The sequence below is a fragment of the Saccostrea cucullata genome, unplaced genomic scaffold, assembly GCF_032062105.1.
Source record: "Saccostrea cucullata isolate Sc308-1 unplaced genomic scaffold, CSIRO_AGI_Scuc_v1 ctg507, whole genome shotgun sequence".
Lineage (NCBI taxonomy): Eukaryota > Metazoa > Mollusca > Bivalvia > Ostreida > Ostreidae > Saccostrea > Saccostrea cuccullata.
The window spans coordinates 27,686-48,181 of record NW_026930525.1 but is presented as its reverse complement, the minus strand read 5'-3'; the positions used below and the strand labels follow the sequence as shown (position 1 = coordinate 48,181).

At 35.7% G+C, this 20,496-nt stretch overlaps 1 protein-coding gene across 1 annotated transcript in view; it reads right to left on the bottom strand.

The window, feature by feature from the left end:
• LOC134228889 (neuropeptides capa receptor-like) overlaps positions 1 to 16,201 on the bottom strand; it is a 46,056-nt gene extending 29,855 nt beyond the window's left edge. Inside the window, exon 1 of the mRNA XM_062710586.1 lies at positions 16,030 to 16,201. The gene's annotated coding sequence lies outside the window, so the exon portion shown is untranslated. The remainder of the gene's footprint in view (positions 1 to 16,029) is intronic.
• Between the last annotated feature and the right edge of the window lie 4,295 nt (positions 16,202 to 20,496).

Genomic DNA, 20,496 nt, shown 5'->3' with positions numbered 1-20,496 from the left:
GAAAGACAGAATTTAAGTTCTTCAAAATGTAAACAGGGCTCGTGTCTTGTTTTTTTGTTTACATATAGAAAATATCTTATTTATAACAAAATGAAATTCAGCAAATCACTAGTAACTGTCTAATTGTATTCAGTATTAACTTCTTCATTGAAATTATCTGCTTTGAACGAACATATATTTGTATATTTAATCTACACCCCTGTCAACGCGCAATCGGCAACGCAGATCAAAACATTGAAGAAGAAAGTATTGTAAATTTAGATAGTTTTGTATGTGATGTAGTGTAACCAGCTGAAAATAAAATTAGAAAACATTTAATTTAGATAATCATCTACAGTTTAGGATTTACCGAGAGTAAAGTTGTTTCACATTTTCTGTGCAAATGCTACCGATCAAATCGACAATGTTCAAAATATCAAATTTTCATGCTTTGAAATAGTTTATTGTTGTTATTACCTATGAACATTTGCTGCTTTTGTTATGTAACGGTTCTTGGAAGTATGAACTAAATGATTTTAAAATTAAAACTACATACATTATCTTAAAACAAATTTTAACTGGAAAATTTGACAACCGCGAGGCGATCGTCAACGCCATGTATCTTTTTACGAAGTGATCGTACAACATAGAAATAGCGATCGTACAACACACGAAATAAGAATAGCACAAATCAGAGAATCTTGTTGTCAAAAAGTTTATTTTGATATACAATAGATATAGGCAATCAGTCATTGTTATATACCTATTTAACTCTTAAAATTGTCCTACATTAATATAGAAAATTGAAATTAACTACGTAGATTAAAGATACAATTGAAAAAGAGTTTGATCAAAGATGTAAAGTAGAAATTTTACCTCAATTTTCATAACAGTGTCACCCCCCCCAAAAAAAACCCCTAAATATCTTAGATGGTTTATCATGCAAAGTGTAAGTAAAGGAACATTTTCTAAATTCAAAATTCAATTTCGGAATGTGTTGTGTGGGATGGAGGGAGGGGGTGTTATGATTCAAGTTCTTGAACAACCAAATTTTATCCAAAAATTATACTGTAATACATAATGCTGTTATATTAACACGTGCGTGTACAACACATTTTTACTGAAAACATTTACTGAAAATATTCGGTAAAATTGCTAGGTATGCAAATTCCTTTGATCGTTATTTTTATAGTATTAATACATATCTTTTTTATTTTCTGGAAAAAATTCAGTTTTTGATATGTATGCCAACTCCTGTAATTGAACTGCCATTTCATAGACCATAAAACCTTTTTTTCTATATTGCTAAAATTCGGTCCTATAACACTCTATAGGTATCTGTTTAAAACAATATGCAAATAATATAAAGTTCTAAGGTTGAGTTTTAAGTTTTGTTCTCTTAAAATACGGACATTATTCAACACGTCAGTTAAATTCGCTCTTTCCCTCTCGAAAATCAAATGCTCGGTATCTCGTTCTATTTCGACAGACTTTCCACTCATTCCACATGGTTATCTATTACTTTATTTCATTAAAAGTATTTTATAAATTTCAAGTTCACGATCGCATGTTTATCGTATTTTCTTTGTTGTACGATCGCATATAGAGTCGTTGCCGATCGCCAAAACGTTTGGCATGTGTTCACTTCAAACCGTTGTTTCAACGCTTTCTATTTGATGAAGAACTTCAAATCGGATTTAAAATTTATGATTTACCTATTTACAATGCAAATGTGCCTTTTGGACTGTCGGGTATACATAATAAGGTAAGAAATACCACTTAAACGAGTTTCATGTGTCACGTTAGGGCAGTCATGTTCAAAGAAAACTTAACTTTATCATAATATATGGTGATTTTTAATGGTAGAGGACTCTTATGGTGTTAAACATGTCTAGTAGCATTTAAAAAGTCAGAAATGTTGAAGGAAAATTGCGAGAAAATAGGACAAAACAATGTTTAATTTAACCTCATCTTCCTCATGTAGTCGAATTTAACTAGCGTTGCCGATCGCATCAGCGTTGCCGATCGCGCGTTGACAGGGGTGATCTATGCAAACAAAACATGACACGGACCCTATTTACATAACAAAGGTTTAGAGCTCTAAATCTGTCTTGTATCTCGACAACTGAAGTTCAAATTTTTGTTGATCATTAGAAAGAACTTAGTTAAATATTTATAAAAATGGAAAAACAAATTTGAAAAATTTTAGCTGAAACTGTGTCTATCCCCCTTTAAAACGAATAAATTGACAAAACGTCTCTTGAAGCGAACAATGTCATTTTAAAGTAGGTTAATGATTGATATATTAACAAAATACGAGTTTAAAGCGGGGGTGCCTGAAATTGAGTTAGATACCTGGTGGTTAACATAATGAAAGAAAAAGTGAGCAAGCTCACATACCCCACGCTCCCCCAAAACTCGAAGTGCTGAATTTGTCAGGAAAAATAAAGGAATCCCAATTTCCTGGTAATATGCACATCTACACATTGTGTGCAAAACTGCAAAGTTTGACGAAATTCTGTGCTGCGGTTTATGAGGAGTTGCGCTGACAAACTGTTCATATGGCCAAACATCTAAGTTGAAAAGTGCGGAAATTCCCGGAAAAAAGTCTGCAAAGTTTGACCAAATTCTGTGCAGCGGTTATTGAGGAGTTGCACGGACAAACTGTTCATCTGTATATTCAAGATATGGCCAGAAATCTAAGTGTGTAAGTGCGGAAATTCTCGGAAAAATAAAGGAATCGGAATTTCCTGGTAATATACACATCTACACATTTATGTCCTAAATACTAGTATCTGGAAAATTTGACGAAATTCTGTGCAGCGGTTTATGAGGAGTTGCGCTGACAAAAAAAGGACTGACTGACTGACGGGTCAAAAACATACCGCCCGCAACTTGTTGCATGGGGTATAACTAAGGGTTGTCTCGTATACACAAATGTCTTTGGAAAATGCAGAGAATACGTAGAACGAGAAAATCTTATCTCATTAAACTCGGAAAATTCAGATTTACAACCACCATATTAACAGTGTAAACGTTTCTCACTTTGACACTTTCCGAATATATCAGCCTTTATCGCATATTTCAAGAAGTTTAATTTGAAAAAAAAAATACATGTATTGTTATCTTACGACAATTAATAAAACTGCTGATAGAGCACGTGCACGCTAATTAGTTTCACAAGTGCATTTTAGAAGTAAGAGAAAATCGGAAGGAGAATTTTTACAAAGTTGGGACACAGAGAAGAGGAAAGGTTAATAGTCTACCTACATAAAATATTGGTTGTTAAGGCCATCTTTAAAATAATTTTTGCTTGCCCTGTCCAGACTCCTGCCGAAAAATTATTGGGTCGGAGTTGAAACCCTTTCTGATACAGAAATAACCGAAACCTCACAGTGTCCCTTAACATTGTTGGCAGGTAGGTGGAAATTTTTTTTTCCAGAAAATTTCAACATATTTGGTTAAGAGGGATAAAACGAAAAAAATGTTTCCTGGAATGGAAAAAAGTTTTGAGTCGGACAATTTTAGTTAGTCATTCAGGAGTAGGCCATCAAACAATTTTTAAAGATGGTTTAAACCATAATATTTTACAAGAAAACAAAATCATGTTTGTCAATTAAAGTAGTAAAATGTCAAGTATTCGTTTTTGAAAGAACATCACTCTGAATATTCACGAGTTTTTCGTTTGTAATCAATTTTTTTTATTACAACCGAGGCACAAAACATTAGGATAAGTGGACATATTATGTTATTTAACCATAAAACAGAGACCTGGACGATAATTTTCATAGATAAAAAATGCATTAGACTCGCGGACATACATGTAATAGTAACTTTATATATATTATAAGCTATATGACAACGGGACGACTTAGTCAATCTTTTCAATTAATGGAGTAATATTCCATTATCACGTGCATATGGTGTTCATATCTCCCAATGGAGTTCGCACGCAAAAGAGTGGGTCTGTGTACAACGAAATAGGCTACCAAGCTTTCAACAGTCTGTTTAAAGCGTGTAAAGTAAGCACTTGGAAATCTATGACCAGTATGCAAAACAAAAAAGGAAACAAAAGACATCAGATCATAAGAAATGTTGACTACGGATTACTCTGTTACCTGACCAATACAGACGGCGGCATGGAATAGTTAAGACACCCGAATAAGAACATCCCTTATCCGCAACTTTCCCTACACTGTAAACTTTATTGTGATGTTCGCAGAATCTTCATTGCCGAGTGCCATTGTAAAGCCGCAAGTTTATTCACCCATCTCATATCCGCAACTCTTCCCCTACCATGCAATGAAATTATTAATAAAATTTGAAAGAATTCTTATTTTGACAATGCCATTTTGATTTTTGACCCCTCCTTTTTAAAATTTAAATGGACACTCAGGTATTTTGAATTTCCAAAAGCAAAACATTGAAACTTTTATTCTCTATAGTATATTCCTAGACATAATCAGAGTATCTTATTTATTTACACGGGGCCATTCTGCACCTTCTATTTTATGTTCTGAAATGATACTCGTATTGACAAGGTAGTATCATGTAACGTGCTTAGTGTTCAAAGTAGCTCTAGTTTTATTTAATCATGCCAATGATCACTGTTTTCAGTATTCACACACATTAATTATACCCCCGCTCCGAAGGAGAGGGGGATATACTGCTTTAACCTTGTGTGTCTGTCCGTCCGTCTAGCTGTCTGTCTGCCCGTCACAAATTTTCGTCGCAGTTTTCTTAAGCTACTCATTGCTGATGCTTTACTTTCTAGCACCTTTTTTGCTAAAGCACTAATTATACCCCCGCTCCGAAGGAGAGGGGGATATACTGCTTTAACCTTGTGTGTCTGTCCGTCCGTCTAGCTGTCTGTCTGCCCGTCACAAATTTTCGTCGCAGTTTTCTTAAGCTACTCATTGCAGATGCTTTACTTTCTAGCACCTTTTTTGCTAAAGCACGCCATATGGAGGGATTCATGTTTGTTCAAATCCGATGTCGACTTCCTCTTTATCTGTATTTCTGTCCGTAACTGATGGTATGTATAGTAATATGATAGTGCATATTCACATCAGAGTGTGGGTTTTACTGATGAGCATCGGCTTACAGACTTTTTGATTCTACATTTTTTGAAGACAAGTGGTATACTATTTTTAATAATTATACAAAGTAAATTTAACATATATTGTTTCTTTACTTTTTTTAACGTTCCTCAATAGTTTTTCATTCACATCGAAAGGACATCACTTGCCGATACAGGGCTTCAAATAGTTTTCATGTGATGTATTGATTTGTTTCTTTGGCCGCAATATTGGAGGTCAAATTGGCGAATTTCCATCTTTCATCATCCAATTATAAGATGAACAGATGATTATCTGTTGTTCAACATCCCTCTCGCGAATTTTTCACTCATATGGAGACGCCACCACTTGCTGGTGGAGAGCTGCAAATTTTGTCTTAATCACTCATGACCATTGAGAAGTGAGGGATCTTTGCCAGCAGCTACTGCAAACTGGACCTCGGTTTATATATTATCTCATCCGAGGGGTCTCCAAGTCCCACAATGGGATTCGAACACGCAACGTATGGATCAACTTCTAACCTTCGCGACTCTAGAGCAGACGCTCTAACCACTGAGCCATGCGGGCGACTGAATGGATGAAATGTGCGATAAAAAAAACTTTACCATATTACAATTTTGAATCAAAGGAGGCTTTAATAACGTATATAAGTCCGAAAACTTCATATACAACCCGATGCCCAGTATAACGAGTTAAAATAACTTAAATAATGAAGGAATCTAAGCATATTGACCTCTAATATGGCGGCCAACGGGAAATAACTCTTGTTTAAGTTGCGTCTATCGAAAACTATCTATATACTCGTCGCATATGACCATTGAGCAGAGAGAACTTTTTCGTACTTGGTTTATAAGTTTTTCTACAAAGGACCTGTTTCCACGTCCCGAATTGGTAATTAAATATATTTTGTTTTACCACAGGCACTTGTTTAGAATACGGGAAACCCCCTACTGATTTTTACTACAAGGATTCAAATTCAATTTCAGACACCCCCGCTTAAGGCTCGTATTTTGTTCAAATATCAAAAACCTATTTTACAATGACATCGTTCGAGAGACTTTTTCTTGTCAATTGAATTGCTTCAAGACGTCTCTGGTCGAGCCTCTTTATTGCACACCCCTCAACAATTTGACAACAAATACACTCCGAGCATTGTTATGTATTTCAAGGTAGATTTTTCACAGACTGCCCATTGCTTTAAAATACACTGAAAACATTGCACCGAATTTGGAGCCAGGTTTTCTACTTAGCTCTACTGGTCAAAGACCAGGCCTTGGGGCCATGGAAAAAATGTGCGACTTAGATCAAAAGTGAGCTCTTCTAAGTTTAATGGCCCCCACGCCAGAAGAACTTGTGCGATAGTAAGGTGTCCGTCTGTTTGTCTTTTAACAATTTTCAGAATGCCACTCCTACAGTTTTTGTCTGATTTCGATAACACTTCAGTCACAAGTAGACTATACATTAAATAACATTATTCTCTATACGTTTTTGATTTTGATGAACAGTGTTGCCAGGTTACTAAAAATAAAAATTTCTTAGCATATTTTCCAAATGCTATTTCTCCGACAGTCTTGGCCCGATTTTAGTATAACTTGGCACATAAGTAAACTATACCAAGATACATAACTCTTTTATTGTCTTTGTTATTTTCAATTCGGTGAACGGTGTTGTTGTTACTAAAAATAGTGTAATGGTTAAGGGGCGTTTAAATAACCGCAGAGAAGACCCTAAATAATGAATAATGGAATGACCTGACTACCCTTGTAATAGACCAGTCCAAAGGTATATAAAGCGATGCTTTAGGGAAGTCGGACATTCAGAAGGTTACGGCAGAAGTAAGAAGACGATAAGAGAGAAAGTCATTAGAAGAAGTCGATGAGAGAGAAAGTCATTAGAAGAAGTAAAAGGGTAAGAATAGAATAGCACCAGTGGCAGGTAATCTAGGGAATTGATGTTAAGTTCTGGGTGTAGTAAATCTGCAGAAGATTGAGACACCCAGTTCTTTACTATCAAAAGGAACCTAGTGTAGAAACACGGGCGAAAAAAACACACCAACTCACCCCACGTCTCTAGATGATTTTGAAAAACATTGATAAAGTGTGATTTTCCCTCAGAGAGAGCGGCCCTACAATTATTAGTCCAATCATTAACTCAGAGTAAGAGAAAAAGCTATATACTGTACATATATCCCTTGTAGAACCCAATCATACACGTTACAACAGAATTTAAAAAATATTTTTTTTATAAACGCTACATATATATGTACTCCTCCAATAATGACCGATATCTTAGTCTGATTTCAATATAACTTGGCACACAAGTAGACTACTCTTAGATTCATAATTCTATACATCGGTTTTTGATTAGGATGAACGGTGTTGCAATGGTTACTAAAATTAGTACGGAAATTAGAAATTTCTCTAAAATATTTTCAAATGCTGCTCTTCCTTACTTAGAAGTAATTCCTGAAAATTCTACATACATTCCGCTCGTTTTATTGACCCCTCAACACCGGTATACCTTTCGAGAAAAATAAACACACCAATTCACCCCCTACCCCTCCCCCTCCTGATGATTTTGGGAAAAAATGAATTAGCACTGCAGTGCCTTTTCTTTTCTTTACTTTATTTTTAGGTCACCTGAGTAACTCGGGTGACCTATTGCTACAGTTGTATCTGTTTTTGTCCATCGTCGTCCGTCGTACGTCGTGTGTTAACATTTGAACATTTTCAGCTTCTTCTCTGAAACCACTGAACCAATTACAACCAAATTTGGTATACAGCATTTATGGGTAAAGGGGAACAAAAATTGTGAATTTTATGGTCCCCGCCCCCCTGGGGCCTGAGGTGTGGGGCCAAAACCACCAAAATTATTGTAATCTTTAAAAATCTTCTTCTTTACTCCTGGACATCAAGCAGGCAAACTGTTGGCATGAATGTAATGAGCATTGAGTCCTCCTCTACCAAAATTGTGAAATTCATGGCCCCAGGGTCAGGGGTTTTGTTCTAGGGCGGGGCTATATAGATTATATAGTGAAAATGCATTATTTCTTTGAAAATCTTCTTCTCTGCTCTTGGGTATTAAGTAAACTAACTAAGTACATAGTTATGTAGAGCAAGAGTGCCTCTTCCAAAATTGTGAATTTTATGGCCCCAGGGTCAGGGGTTCTGGTGTTAGGGTGGGGCTCTATTGATCATATAGTGAAAATGCATTTATTCTTTGAAAATCTTCTTCTCTGCTTCTGGGTATTAAATGAACTAACTAAACACATAGTTATGTTGAGCAAGAGTGCCTCTATCAAAATTGTGAATTTTATGGCCCCAGGGTCAGGGGTTATGGTGTTAGGGTGGGGCTCTATTGATCATATAGTGAAAATGCATTTATTCTTTGAAAATCTTCTCTGCTCCTGGGTATTAAATGAACTAACTAAACACATAGTTATGTTGAGCAAGAGTGCCTCTTCCAAAATTGTGAATTTTATGACCCCAGGGTCAGGGGTTCTGGTGTAAGGGCGTGGCTCTATTGATCATATTGTGAAAATGCATTTATTCTTTGAAAATCTTCTTCTCTGCTTCTGGGTATTAAATGAACTAACTAAACACATAGTTATGTTGAGCAAGAGTGCCACTTCCAAAATTGTGAATTTTATGGCCCCAGGGTTAGGGGTTATGGTGTTAGGGTGGGGCTGTATTGATCATATTGTGAAAATGCATTTATTCTTTGAAAATCTTCTTCTCTGCTTCTGGGTATTAAATGAACTAACTAAACACTTAGTTATGTTGAGCAAGAGTGCCACTTCCAAAATTGTGAATTTTATGGCCCCAGGGTCAGGGGTTATGGTGTTAGGGCGGGGCTCTATTGATCATAGTGAAAATGCATTTATACTTTGAAAATCTTCTTCTCTGCTTCTGGGTATTAAATGAACTAACTAAACACATAGTTATGTTGAGCAAGAGTGCCTCTTCCAAAATTGTGAATTTTATGGCCCCAGGGTCAGGGGTTCTGGTACTAGGGCGGAGCTCTGTTGATTATATAGTGAAAATGCATTAATTCTTTGAAAATCTTTTCCTTTGCTCCTGGGTTTTATGCCAATGATCCAAGTATATATATTTATGATGAAGAAAGGTGCATGTAGCAAAATGGTTATTTTTTATGCCCCCTGGTCGGGGGGGGGGGGGGGAGGGGGGTTCATAGTCTGAAAATAAATTAATGCTTCGAAATCAGCTCTTTAGTATTAATCAACCATTTTATGATAAAATTTGCAAAATTTTGAAATATGTGGCCCCAGGGTCAGTGGTTCCTTTGGGATGAGGTTATAAAGTGGAAGTGCATTTTATCTTTGTTACTCTGATCTACATCTGGGTATTAGGTAAGTAGAGTAAGCATGCTAAGTTTATCATTATGATGAGCAATGGTGCCTCTTTCAAAATTGTGAATTTCATGGCTTCTGGGTTAAAACACGAACCAATTTTAATTGTTTGAAAGTTGTTGCACGATACTCAGGTGACCTATAAGGCCCGTGGGCCTCTTGTTAGCTCTACTGGTCAGGGACCAGAAGAGCTTTTGCGATGGTAAGCAGTTTTCAAAACGCTATTCCTCCTACAGTTTTTGGTCTGATTTCCATATAACTTGGCACACAAGTCGACCACACTAGGATACATAATTAAGGTGAACGGTGTTGCCATTGTCACTAAAAATAGAAATTTCTTTGAAATTCTTGTAAAACGCTACTCCTCCTACAGTTTTCGTCTGATTTCAATATAACTTGGCACACAAGTAGACTACATTTAGATGCATAATTTTATTTATTGCAGCCTTTGCGAAGTTTCAAATCAAAGTGCTACTTTTCCTTTGTTATACGTATAGACCAGTAGAGCTACAGTCTCATCAGATACTTCTGGTTAACTCGACAAGATTAGTGTATCTTCTTTAACGCCCCTCTTGAGAATTTTAGTAGTGCCCTTGTTTGAAAATGAGTCGTGCCTTATACTATGTATATTCAAAAAGATTTTTTTTTAATTTAGGCCCTATATCCTCTTGGCTAATTGAGCGTCTGAACAAGTTTTTCCTACAAACACCCGTTTCTTTAGCCTCCTCGTAGATTTTTTAGAAGCATTTTGAATATTATATATATCCTTTCGATGCTGAAGAAGATATTGGAATTTTCATTTTCACCCTTGGGGCCACGTGGGAATTAAAAAATCGTTTTTCCTTTATATTTTTGTCAGCAGCCAACACATATTTTTGAATACATTCATGTAAATGTGCAATGAGGATTTTTACTTTCACATTAGGGACAGTGTCCATTCGATAAAGGTTGATAGAAAGTTTGCGAAATTTTATCATAGGGGCCAAAACATGGCTGAAAGATTGCCGACTTGGCGTTAAACAATATTCAATCAATCAGTCATAGGGGCCAAAACGTGGTTTTCGTTCTACTGGTCAAAGACGGTATAAGTCCTACAATTTGTGATCTATTGTCGCAAACCACGGCCAAAATGAACGATCCTCTCCATTCTGTAGGAGGAAGCTATGTGCGGACTCTGGACCGTGGCTTGAGACGATGTTTTGGTCTGATTTCAATGTAACTTGGCACACAAGTAGACAACACTAAGATACAATGTACATATTTTTAGGTCACCTGAGTCGCTCAGGTGACCTATTGCTATCCATTTTTGTCCGTCGGCGTTTGTTAACATTTGAACATTTTTCAATTTCCTCTCTGAAACCGCCTTACCAATTTCAACCAATTTTGGCATATACCATCTATGCGTGAATGGGAACAAAAAATGAATTTGTGGGTCCCTGTCCCCCCGAGGGGTGGGGCTAAAACCACCAAAATTAATACAATCTTTGTAAAAATCTTCTTTACAACTGGACATCAAGTAGTCAAACTATTAGCATGATTGTAATGAGCAGTGAGACCTCTACCAAACTTCTGAACATTTATGGCCCCAGGGTCAGGGGTTCTGGTTTTAGGGCGGGGCTATATAGATCATATAGTAAAAGTCCATTACTTCTTTGAAAATCTCTTTCTTTGCTCCTGGGTATTTATCACACTAACTCAGTACATAGGTTATGATAAACAAGAGTGCCTCTTCAAAAATTGTAAATTTCATGGCCCCAGGGTCAGGGGTTCTGATGTCAGGGCGGGGCTATATAGATCAGTGAAAGTGCATTATTTCTTTGAAAGTCTTCTTCTCTACTCCTGGGTAACTAAAAAAAACTAAGTGCATAGTTATAATGAGCAAGAGTGCCACTTCACAAATTGTGAATTTCATGGCCCCGGGGTCAGGGGTTCTTGCGTTAGGGTGGGACTCTTTTAATTATATAGTGAAAATGCATCACTTCTTTGAAAAATCTTCTCTAATCCTGGGTATTCAAAAAACTCACTAAATACATAGTTAAGATGAGCAATAACGCCTCTTCCAATATTGTGAAATTCATGGCCCTTGGGTCAAGGGTTCTGGTGGTGGTGGTGGGGGGGGGGGGGGGGGGGGGGGGGGGTGCTCTTTTGAATATATGTAGTGAAATTATAAAATACATTCTTCGAAAATTTTCTCGCTCCTGGGTTTTAAATAAACTAAGTATATAGTTATTATGAACAAGCATGCTTCTTCGAAAATTATGAATTTCATGGCCCCTTGGTCAGGGGTTCTGGTGTGGGGGGGTTCTATTGATTGTTTAGTGAAAATGCATCAATTCTTTGAAAATCTTTTCCTTTGCTTCTGGGTATTGTGCGAATGGTCGAAGTATATTTTTATGATGAAAAAAGGTGCCTCCTCCAAAATTATTAATTTCATCGCCCTCGGATCAGGGGTACTGGGGGAGGGGGGTTACATATTCTGAAATAAATTATTTCTTTGAAATCTGCTCTTTGGCATTAATCAATCATTTATGATGAGCGAAGTTGTCTTTTTGAAAATTTTGAAATATGTGGCCCCGGGGTTAGTGGTTCATGTAGGTTGGGGTGCACTACTGGTTGTAAAGTGAAATGCATTTTCACTTTGTTCTGTCATCTACCTCTTGGTATTAAGAATCCAAAATAAGCATGCTAAGTGTAAGATAAGAAATGGTGTCTCGTTCAAAATTGTGAATTTCATGGCCTCTGGTTTAAAACACGAACCAAATTCGATAATTGGAAAGTTGTCACATATTACTCAGGTGACCTTTAAGGCCCGTGAGCCTCTTTTTGATTAAAATGACCAGTGTTGCCATGGTTACAAAAAATGTGATATACATTGATATTGAAAAACACTTCTTCTACAGTTTGTTCTGATTTTAATTAACTGAGACAATAATTGTTTTTTCCATAATTCAATGAATAATATTACTAAAATCAAAGAAGATACCTTTATTGGGTGAGCAAGGCGAGCGAAGTTACTATAGGGCGACAAACGTGACGGTAAAAAATAAACCTTAATTTAGGTACTAGTAATTACATGTGTATATAAATCAAATTTTTCATTGGTATCCTATCTTAAAATATAGTACATGTACTTTATGTTAAATATTTTGCAAAAAGCTCACGAGGATTGTCACTATTTGCCTTTCAAATGGCAAGCATTTTTTAAAGAGCACAAAAGATAATTTTCTCACAGTATTTTTCGATATGAATGGGTCTTCACTCCATTGTTTGGAAGTTAATCTTAAAAGTTTGCGTAAAATAATACATTTTTGGTAAATAAAACCAAGGAGCGAAGACCAAACATGAATAAAAAATTCAAGACACAATATTTCCATCTTTCCAAGGAAAACTAAGTCAAGGGTCATATCACGAGCATAATATATAACTAGAGCCGAGCTCGTTGCAAAGCAGCGAGTAGGTCTTCCGTCCTGTTTGACCGAAAGTAACTTTTATTTAAAAAAAAAAAGAGAGAGAAATGACGTCTCTAATGATTTTAATCATCCAAATCTATGTTGAAAATTGCAAAAGTAAGCCATTTTTTGCTACTTCCTGTTCGACCGGAAGTGACGTCGACGGACGAAAAATTAAGTTTAAGGCTTCCAGTGACAAATATTTCCCCTAAACGTGTCAAGAACGGCAAAATTATGCATTTTCTGACTACTTTCGGTTTGGCCGGAAGTGACGTCACAGGGCGTATCTTGATGATCTCAATAAATTTTACTAGAGATTTTGAACAACTTTGCTTCTTTGATGTACAACAAATTCGCAATACTTTTTGATGTATCTGGAAAAAAAATTCGGCCCCTCTAGATCCCTTAATTTAGGGGTCAGCCCTTTTTCCGATATATCAATTGAAAGATCTTGTATTTTTGCACAAATTTTGTTCTATATGTTTTTACAAAATACTTTTAATTTAGAAGATAGCAAGGAAAATATGTGTAAATTTTCGCTCTTTTAGGCGTTCTAATTTTTGACCCCTATATAACGCCATTTTGAATACAGAAATCGAAAAACAAACCGGTGTGCACAACTTCAGTCCTTTTGTTATCTAAAATCAGTAGAATTTCTGCTCTAGCTTTTGTGGTCTCTAAGCCTTTGTCTGGAAATGAAAGCCTATAAATTTTCGTTTAAAGGGGAATAACTCAAAAGCGGAAGGAAAATTTTTGAAATGTTAGACAACATTCTGATAGAGTTTATTAATGTCTATAACGTCGAAAATTTGAGCAAAATCCGTTGAGAAATGAGTGAGATATGAGGCCTCAAAGTTGGCGTCTAGGAAAAGGGAAAAAAAAAAAGAATAATCTTAATCATCAGAATCAGTAGGTCTTCCGTTGGAAAGGCAAGACCTTAAATAGCAGCCTTTATCTAGAGACGTAGAGCGTAGTGTTAGCGTGTTAGTCTCGAAGCAAAATGATACTCAGGATTTTTAGCTCTACTGGTCAGAGACCAGTAATGTGTCTGTCGTCCGTCCGCCTGTCCGCAAACAATTTTTCAAAATGCTACTCCTCCTACAATTTTGGCCCGATTTCAATATAACTTGGCATACAAGTGGACTATACTAAGATACATAATTCTTTTTATCGGTTTTTGATTTCGAGGACTGGTGTTGCCGTGGTTACCCAAAGTAGAAAATTCTGTGATTTTTTTTCAAAATGCTATAACATACAAAATTCTGTGTATCGGTGTTTGGTGAGCGGCGTTGCCGTGGTTACTATATATAGAAATTTCTGTAAAATATTTTCAAAACGCTACTTCTTCTACAGTTTTGGTTTGATTTCAATATAACTGTTGCTGTGGATTCTTAAAATATAAATTCAATTCTGTGAAATACTTTCAAAATGCTATACTAGTATTTCCTACAGTTTGGTCCGAGGCACACAAGTAGACTACACTAACATGATCAAGATACATAATTCTGTGTGTATCAGTTTTTAGATATCGATGAAGTAGACTACACTAAGATACATAATTTAGTTCACCGATTTCTAATTTCGATGAACGGTGTTGCCGTGGTTACTAAAAATGTGAATTTCTGTGAAATACTTTCAGTTTAAAATACTTTTAGTCTCATTTCAATATAAATTTGCACACAAGTACACTACAATAAAGATACATAATTCTGTGTATCGGTTTTTGATATCGATGAACGGTGTTGCCATGGTTGCTAAAATTGAAATTTCTGTAGAATTTTATTAAAGCTACTCAAACATTTGTAGTGTTATTGCAATCTTTCCACAAAGAGAGACTTAATCAAGGATCAGAATTCCGTTTATTGCTGTTGTAAAGTTTCAAGTACCAACTGCTACTTTTCTCTTTCTCTTCCTTTGTTATAAACACAAACCAGTAGAGCTACAGTTTCGACATAGACTTCTGGTTATTGCTAGTTTTGAATCCAACGATAACGATTATTATTTTTCTGAGAACATATATTTTTTCCTTTGAAAAGTTTTGATTATCATAATTTCATAAATTTCAATAAGAATTTTTCTATAAATAATTAATTCAAACATTTAATGTAATGTTTATGAATATATCATGCTATAGGCATTCTACACGTTTAGTTTCACCATTTTCTTTTTGTAAAAAAGCGACTCCTCGTATAATTTGATTTTGATTGTAATTAATCATGCCACAGAGAGACTAAACCAAGGATCATTTTTTTTTATTTATTGCTATTCGAAGTTTCATGTCCAAGTGCTACTTTTCTTTCTTTGCTATAAATCCAAAAAAATAGAGCAACAGTCTCATCAGAGACTTCTGAATTGTAAAAATATCAAGACAGCTATTTATTTAATTAACTGTACAAAATGAGAAACGCTATTTTATCATGTTTATCGCCCACTAAACATGAATTGTATACTAAAACTTTCGTTATTATCAGAGAATGTGCTGCGGAAAGAGGTGCGCCGAGTTCCAGTCTTTCATAATAACACCGATAGACAATTTCATTTAGCCGAGAACAATGTTTTACACAGAAAGTATACCATTGTGATAACACTCTGTATAAAATTATCGACATGCAGATTAGCTTGACATCCTGTATGAATTGTTCTGATTTATTCCGATTTGAAAAGAGATAATAAAAACAATCAATAGCCTCCATGTAATACTTTACCTCCAAGCTGTGTTACAAAGCACAGTTGGTGGATTTCACAAAATTAAATCGATTATCTGCAGTGTTTATTACTTTTTTTCGAATTGCAACTGAATTAAGCACAACAAAATATTCAAAATACGTTTGTCAGTTTTCTTGTTGAAATCAATTAAAAACACCTTTCAAATACGTTGAAATCAATTAAAAACACCTTTCAAATACGTAATGATTTTTTTTTTGTAATTGACTAATACTTCAATGCATGCACGCTTAATCTAAAATGCTTATTGTACATACTGGTTAGAAACAATTGAAATTCTAATACTATTTAAGACAGACAACACCGGAGTTTAAAAACCTGTTTTAATTTATTGATTTCACAAATTACCCCTACATAAATGAAAATAGATTTATAAATATTACTTATATGTACATGTTCTAGCTTTAAATAGTAAATATTGATAACTTACCCTTGCGTCTTCTTACAAGTTCCAGAACTGTTCACTTAGTGTGGGATGAATAGCGGGAAAAACTGATTTCCATATAGCTGCTGATGACACAACAGAACTCCCGTGATTCTTAACCACGCTATACTTAAGAAGCAAGCGCATTCGCTTTACAATAACGGTATATTCATTGGCGGTCCCAAATTAGCCTACTTTTTTCGAAAACCAGAGAAAGAATATTTTGCGTGCCAAGGGCGTTCTAATCCTTGACACAGGACACCATTTAACGTCCCATCCGACGGACATAAAATTTAAAACCAGAAGTTTCTCATGAGACTGTAGCTCTACTGGTCTGTACGTATAACAAAGGAAAAGTATCACTTGAATTTGAATCTTTGCAACAGGCAGCAATAAATAGAATTACATGTATCTTAGAGTAGTCTACTTCACAGGTGCTTGAGGACAGGACCCCCCCCCTTCAATATAGACCCCTGGGCTTTTTCGATTTTTTTCTCATAAAAAATCTTTCATTGCCATATTTGTGATAATATCGTCTATACCAGCAAATCGAAAAATTACCTAAAACAAACGTTCTATTAAATCTACCCTACATTCTCTATATAAAAATCAACAAGGTTGCCAACTCCGTAGAAAGCTTATTGAACGAAAGTAATAAGGAGAGGACTAATTCACGATGTTCCCCATATACCCAAATATTCGTGTAAAATATCAACAATAGATATATTCTTGTTTTCTGTTTGAATTCTTCATCAAAATTTTATTTTCAAACGTTTTGTAGATTTACACAAATATTTAATGAAAAGAAGATATTTTTATAAATTGCATTTTTAAAAGGGCATAAATCTCACATGCAAATCAGGTATTTGAAAAACAATTAGAGACATTTCATTTGCATCAGCGGTTTAGAATTCTATTCTCCCAATACATTTGAAAGACATTTTTAAAAATGTATATCAACCAAATTTCTTCAAAAGTTTACTTCAAAACAGTGTCTCAGACTTTCTGCAGAACTGTGTATTTTGGTAAAAAGTCGTCTCCTCGTCACTTCCGTTCACTAAGCAAAAACGCTGACTGTAGCCTGACATCCTTTCGAACACTTGGTCATAACGACTGCTAAAGTGCCTTAACCTTCATGAAAGTTGGTAGTTAATGAAAAGAATATTCAATCTACAATATGAGTTGTTAATTTTAAGTCTTTGATCAGATTTATGAGACGATTCAACCGAAGTTCTCGACAGTGCCTCTCGGTTTGTAGACGAAGTTGGCAACCTTGTTAATTTATATATAGTGAGGGTAGATGTAAATGTAAGTTTAAGCAAATTTTTCTGAATTTATATATATAATTTATGTGAAACAAGCTAATTCAGAGAATTCGTGTCCCCCGTTTAGGGAAAAAGTCGGCTCCCCCTCACTGAATTTGTAGAATTATTAAATGTATACATGTATACTGAAGCAAATAAAATACATGTATGTCAATATGCATATAAAGATTTGATTGCTTATTCTTTATTATGTGTATAGAAGTTTTGTTTATATGGAATATTTATCACACTGTAATGATGATTTTATAACCTCATAAATTTTTCATTTCACATACTGAATACTATCATTTAGTTAAAAAAAAAAAAAGTATTTAAAAAAAAAAAAGAAAGGATCGACCGAGAATCGATCCCGGGACCTCTCACATTTGAAGCGAGAGACATTTTTTTTTATTGATAATCATCATTATTTACATTTCATTTGTTTAACTGAAGCGAGAGACATAACCACTAGACCACGGAATCGCTTTATAAGATGTGAAGTATATGCAGAACTGAAGTCACATACATGTATATATTCATGTTTTCATGTTCGGTATTCTCAAAATTTTACACAATCCATGGTGTTTGATTTATTTAGCCTTTAATAAACAGTTCTAATAGATGTAATAAGAACATAAAGTCCGCCGAGAACCTGTTTTATACGCAATAACTTTCCTCATGCCCCTGCGCTAAAAATAGCGACAAGTAACACTATAAATACTAATAAAACAAACGGGGCGGGGTACTTTGAGAGGGGCGAGAGACGTCCTAGGAAGTTTTGGTATAAAATTACATTGCATAAGCTCAAAATCTTCTTGAAATATCGCCCGGAAATGATAGTGTTACACACAGACAGAATGTATAAATTTACGACCTTGAACTTTGACCTTTTGACCTCAAAATCAATAGGGGTCTTCATTAGGCCACAGGGAGTTGTTATGTAAAATTTGATTGCAATAGCTCAAATGGTTCTAGAGATATCGTGTGGAAACGAAAGTGTTTTAACAGACAGAATTTGCTTATTTATGACCTTGACCTTTGACCTTTTGACCTCAAAATCAATAGGGGTCTTCTTAAGTGCATAGGGAGTTGCTATGCTAAATTTCATTGCAAAAGCTCAAAGGGTTCTCGAGATATCGTGTAGAAACGAAAGCGTTACAGACAGACAGAAAGACGGACGGACGGACAAACCCAAATTAATATCCCCCACTTTTCAAGCGGGGGACAAAAAGTCGAACAGGCCCGGGGTCTATATTGGGGGGGGGGGGGGTCCGGTCCTCAAGCACCTGTGGTCTACTTGTGTGTCAAATTATATTGAAATCAGACCAAAATTGTAGGAGAAGTAGCGTTTTAAAGGAATGTCACAGAAATTTCCATTTTTAGTTACCATGGCAACACCTTTTATCGAAATCAAAAAACGATACACAGAATTGTGAATCTTTGTGTAGTCTACTTGTGTGCCCAGTTATATTGTTATCAGGCCAATCTGTAGGAAGAGTAGCGTTTTGAAAAATTGTTTACAGACAGACGGACGGAGGACTGACACCTTACTATTGCTTAAGCTCTTCTAACCTCTGTCCAGTAGAGCTAAACAAGAGGTCCATGGGCCTTACAGGTCACCCGAGCATCATGCAACAACTTTCCAATGATTGAATCTGGTTCATGTTGAAAGAGGAGCTACTGCTAATCATATCTATACACTTGGCAGTTACTTAGTTTTGTTTATATACCCATAAGCAGGGTTGGGGAACTAAAATTGCATTTCAACTAATCAGTAATATTCAGCAATAATCAGTAGTGCCAATACCACACCCTGACCCTTGGTTCACACATTTCACAATTTTGGAAAAGGCAACTTTGCTTATCAAAAATGTTTGATTAATATTATACCAAGGAGCAGATTTCAGATAATTAATCTTCCGTATACAAGTAGAGTAACCCCCCCCCCCCCCGCCGCCGCCCTCTACCCCTGACCTAGGGCCCTTCAAATTCACAACTCTGAAATAAGGGCCCTTGCTCATCAAAACCATATAGGTAGTTCATCTGATGAATACCAAGGAGCAGAGCAGATTTTCAAAGATTTAATGTATTTTCACTACATAATCAATAGAGCCCCACCCTAACACCAGGACCCCTATACTTAGGGCCATAATATTCAGAATTTTGAAAGAGGCATTTTTCCTCATAATGATTATGTTCTTAGCTACTTTATTTAATACCCAGGAGCAAAGACGAAGATTTTCAAGGAATTAATGTATTTTCACTATATAATCAATAGAGCCCCCATCCTTAGACCAGAACCCCCGACCCTGGGGCCATAAAATTCACAATTTTGGAAGAGGCATTTTCTTCCTCATCATAACTATATACTTAGTTAGTTTGTTTAATACCCAGGAGCAGAGAAGAGAAGAAGACATTTAAGGAAATGATGCATTATCACTATATATAATCAATTGAGCCCCGTCCTAGCACTAGAACCCCTTACCCTGGGGCCATGAATTTCACAATTTTGGTAGAGGACTCGATGTTCATTACATTCATGCTAACACTTTGACTGCTTGATGTCCAGGAGTAAAGAAGACTTTTAAAGATTGCATAATTTTTAGTGGTTTTGCCCCCCAGGCCCCAGGGTGGCAGGAACCATGAAATTCACAGATACTTTATGCCAAATTTGGTGGAAATTGGTTGAGTGGTTTCAGAGGAGAAGCTGAAAATGTTCAAATGTTAGCACACGACGCACACCGCACGACGCCGGACGAAAACAGATAGCAATACATGTAGTCAGGTGACCTAAAAACAGGAAGACAATTAAATTTACAGTATCAAACGTATTTCTAATTAAAATACTGTTTGTAACATAAATCTTGATCTGACTGTAAAAAACAAGTATTGTAAAATTGTATTAATTGAAAAAAAAAACGAAAAAGGGGGATATGCATTGTTAGCAACATTATTGAAATATGTGCTTCTTTACAGGTACTTTCTAAAAGTATTTGATGTTTAGTCATTGCACAGTCGCAAGATATACTAGTATATTTAGGTTGGTGATCAAATGAGAACATTGGTTACCGTGCACTATAAGCAGTGTTCAGAACACGTGTAAATTAATGACGACAACTTTGTCAACACATTGTTTGTCAATGTAAACAACTCTATGGCTATCTTGGTA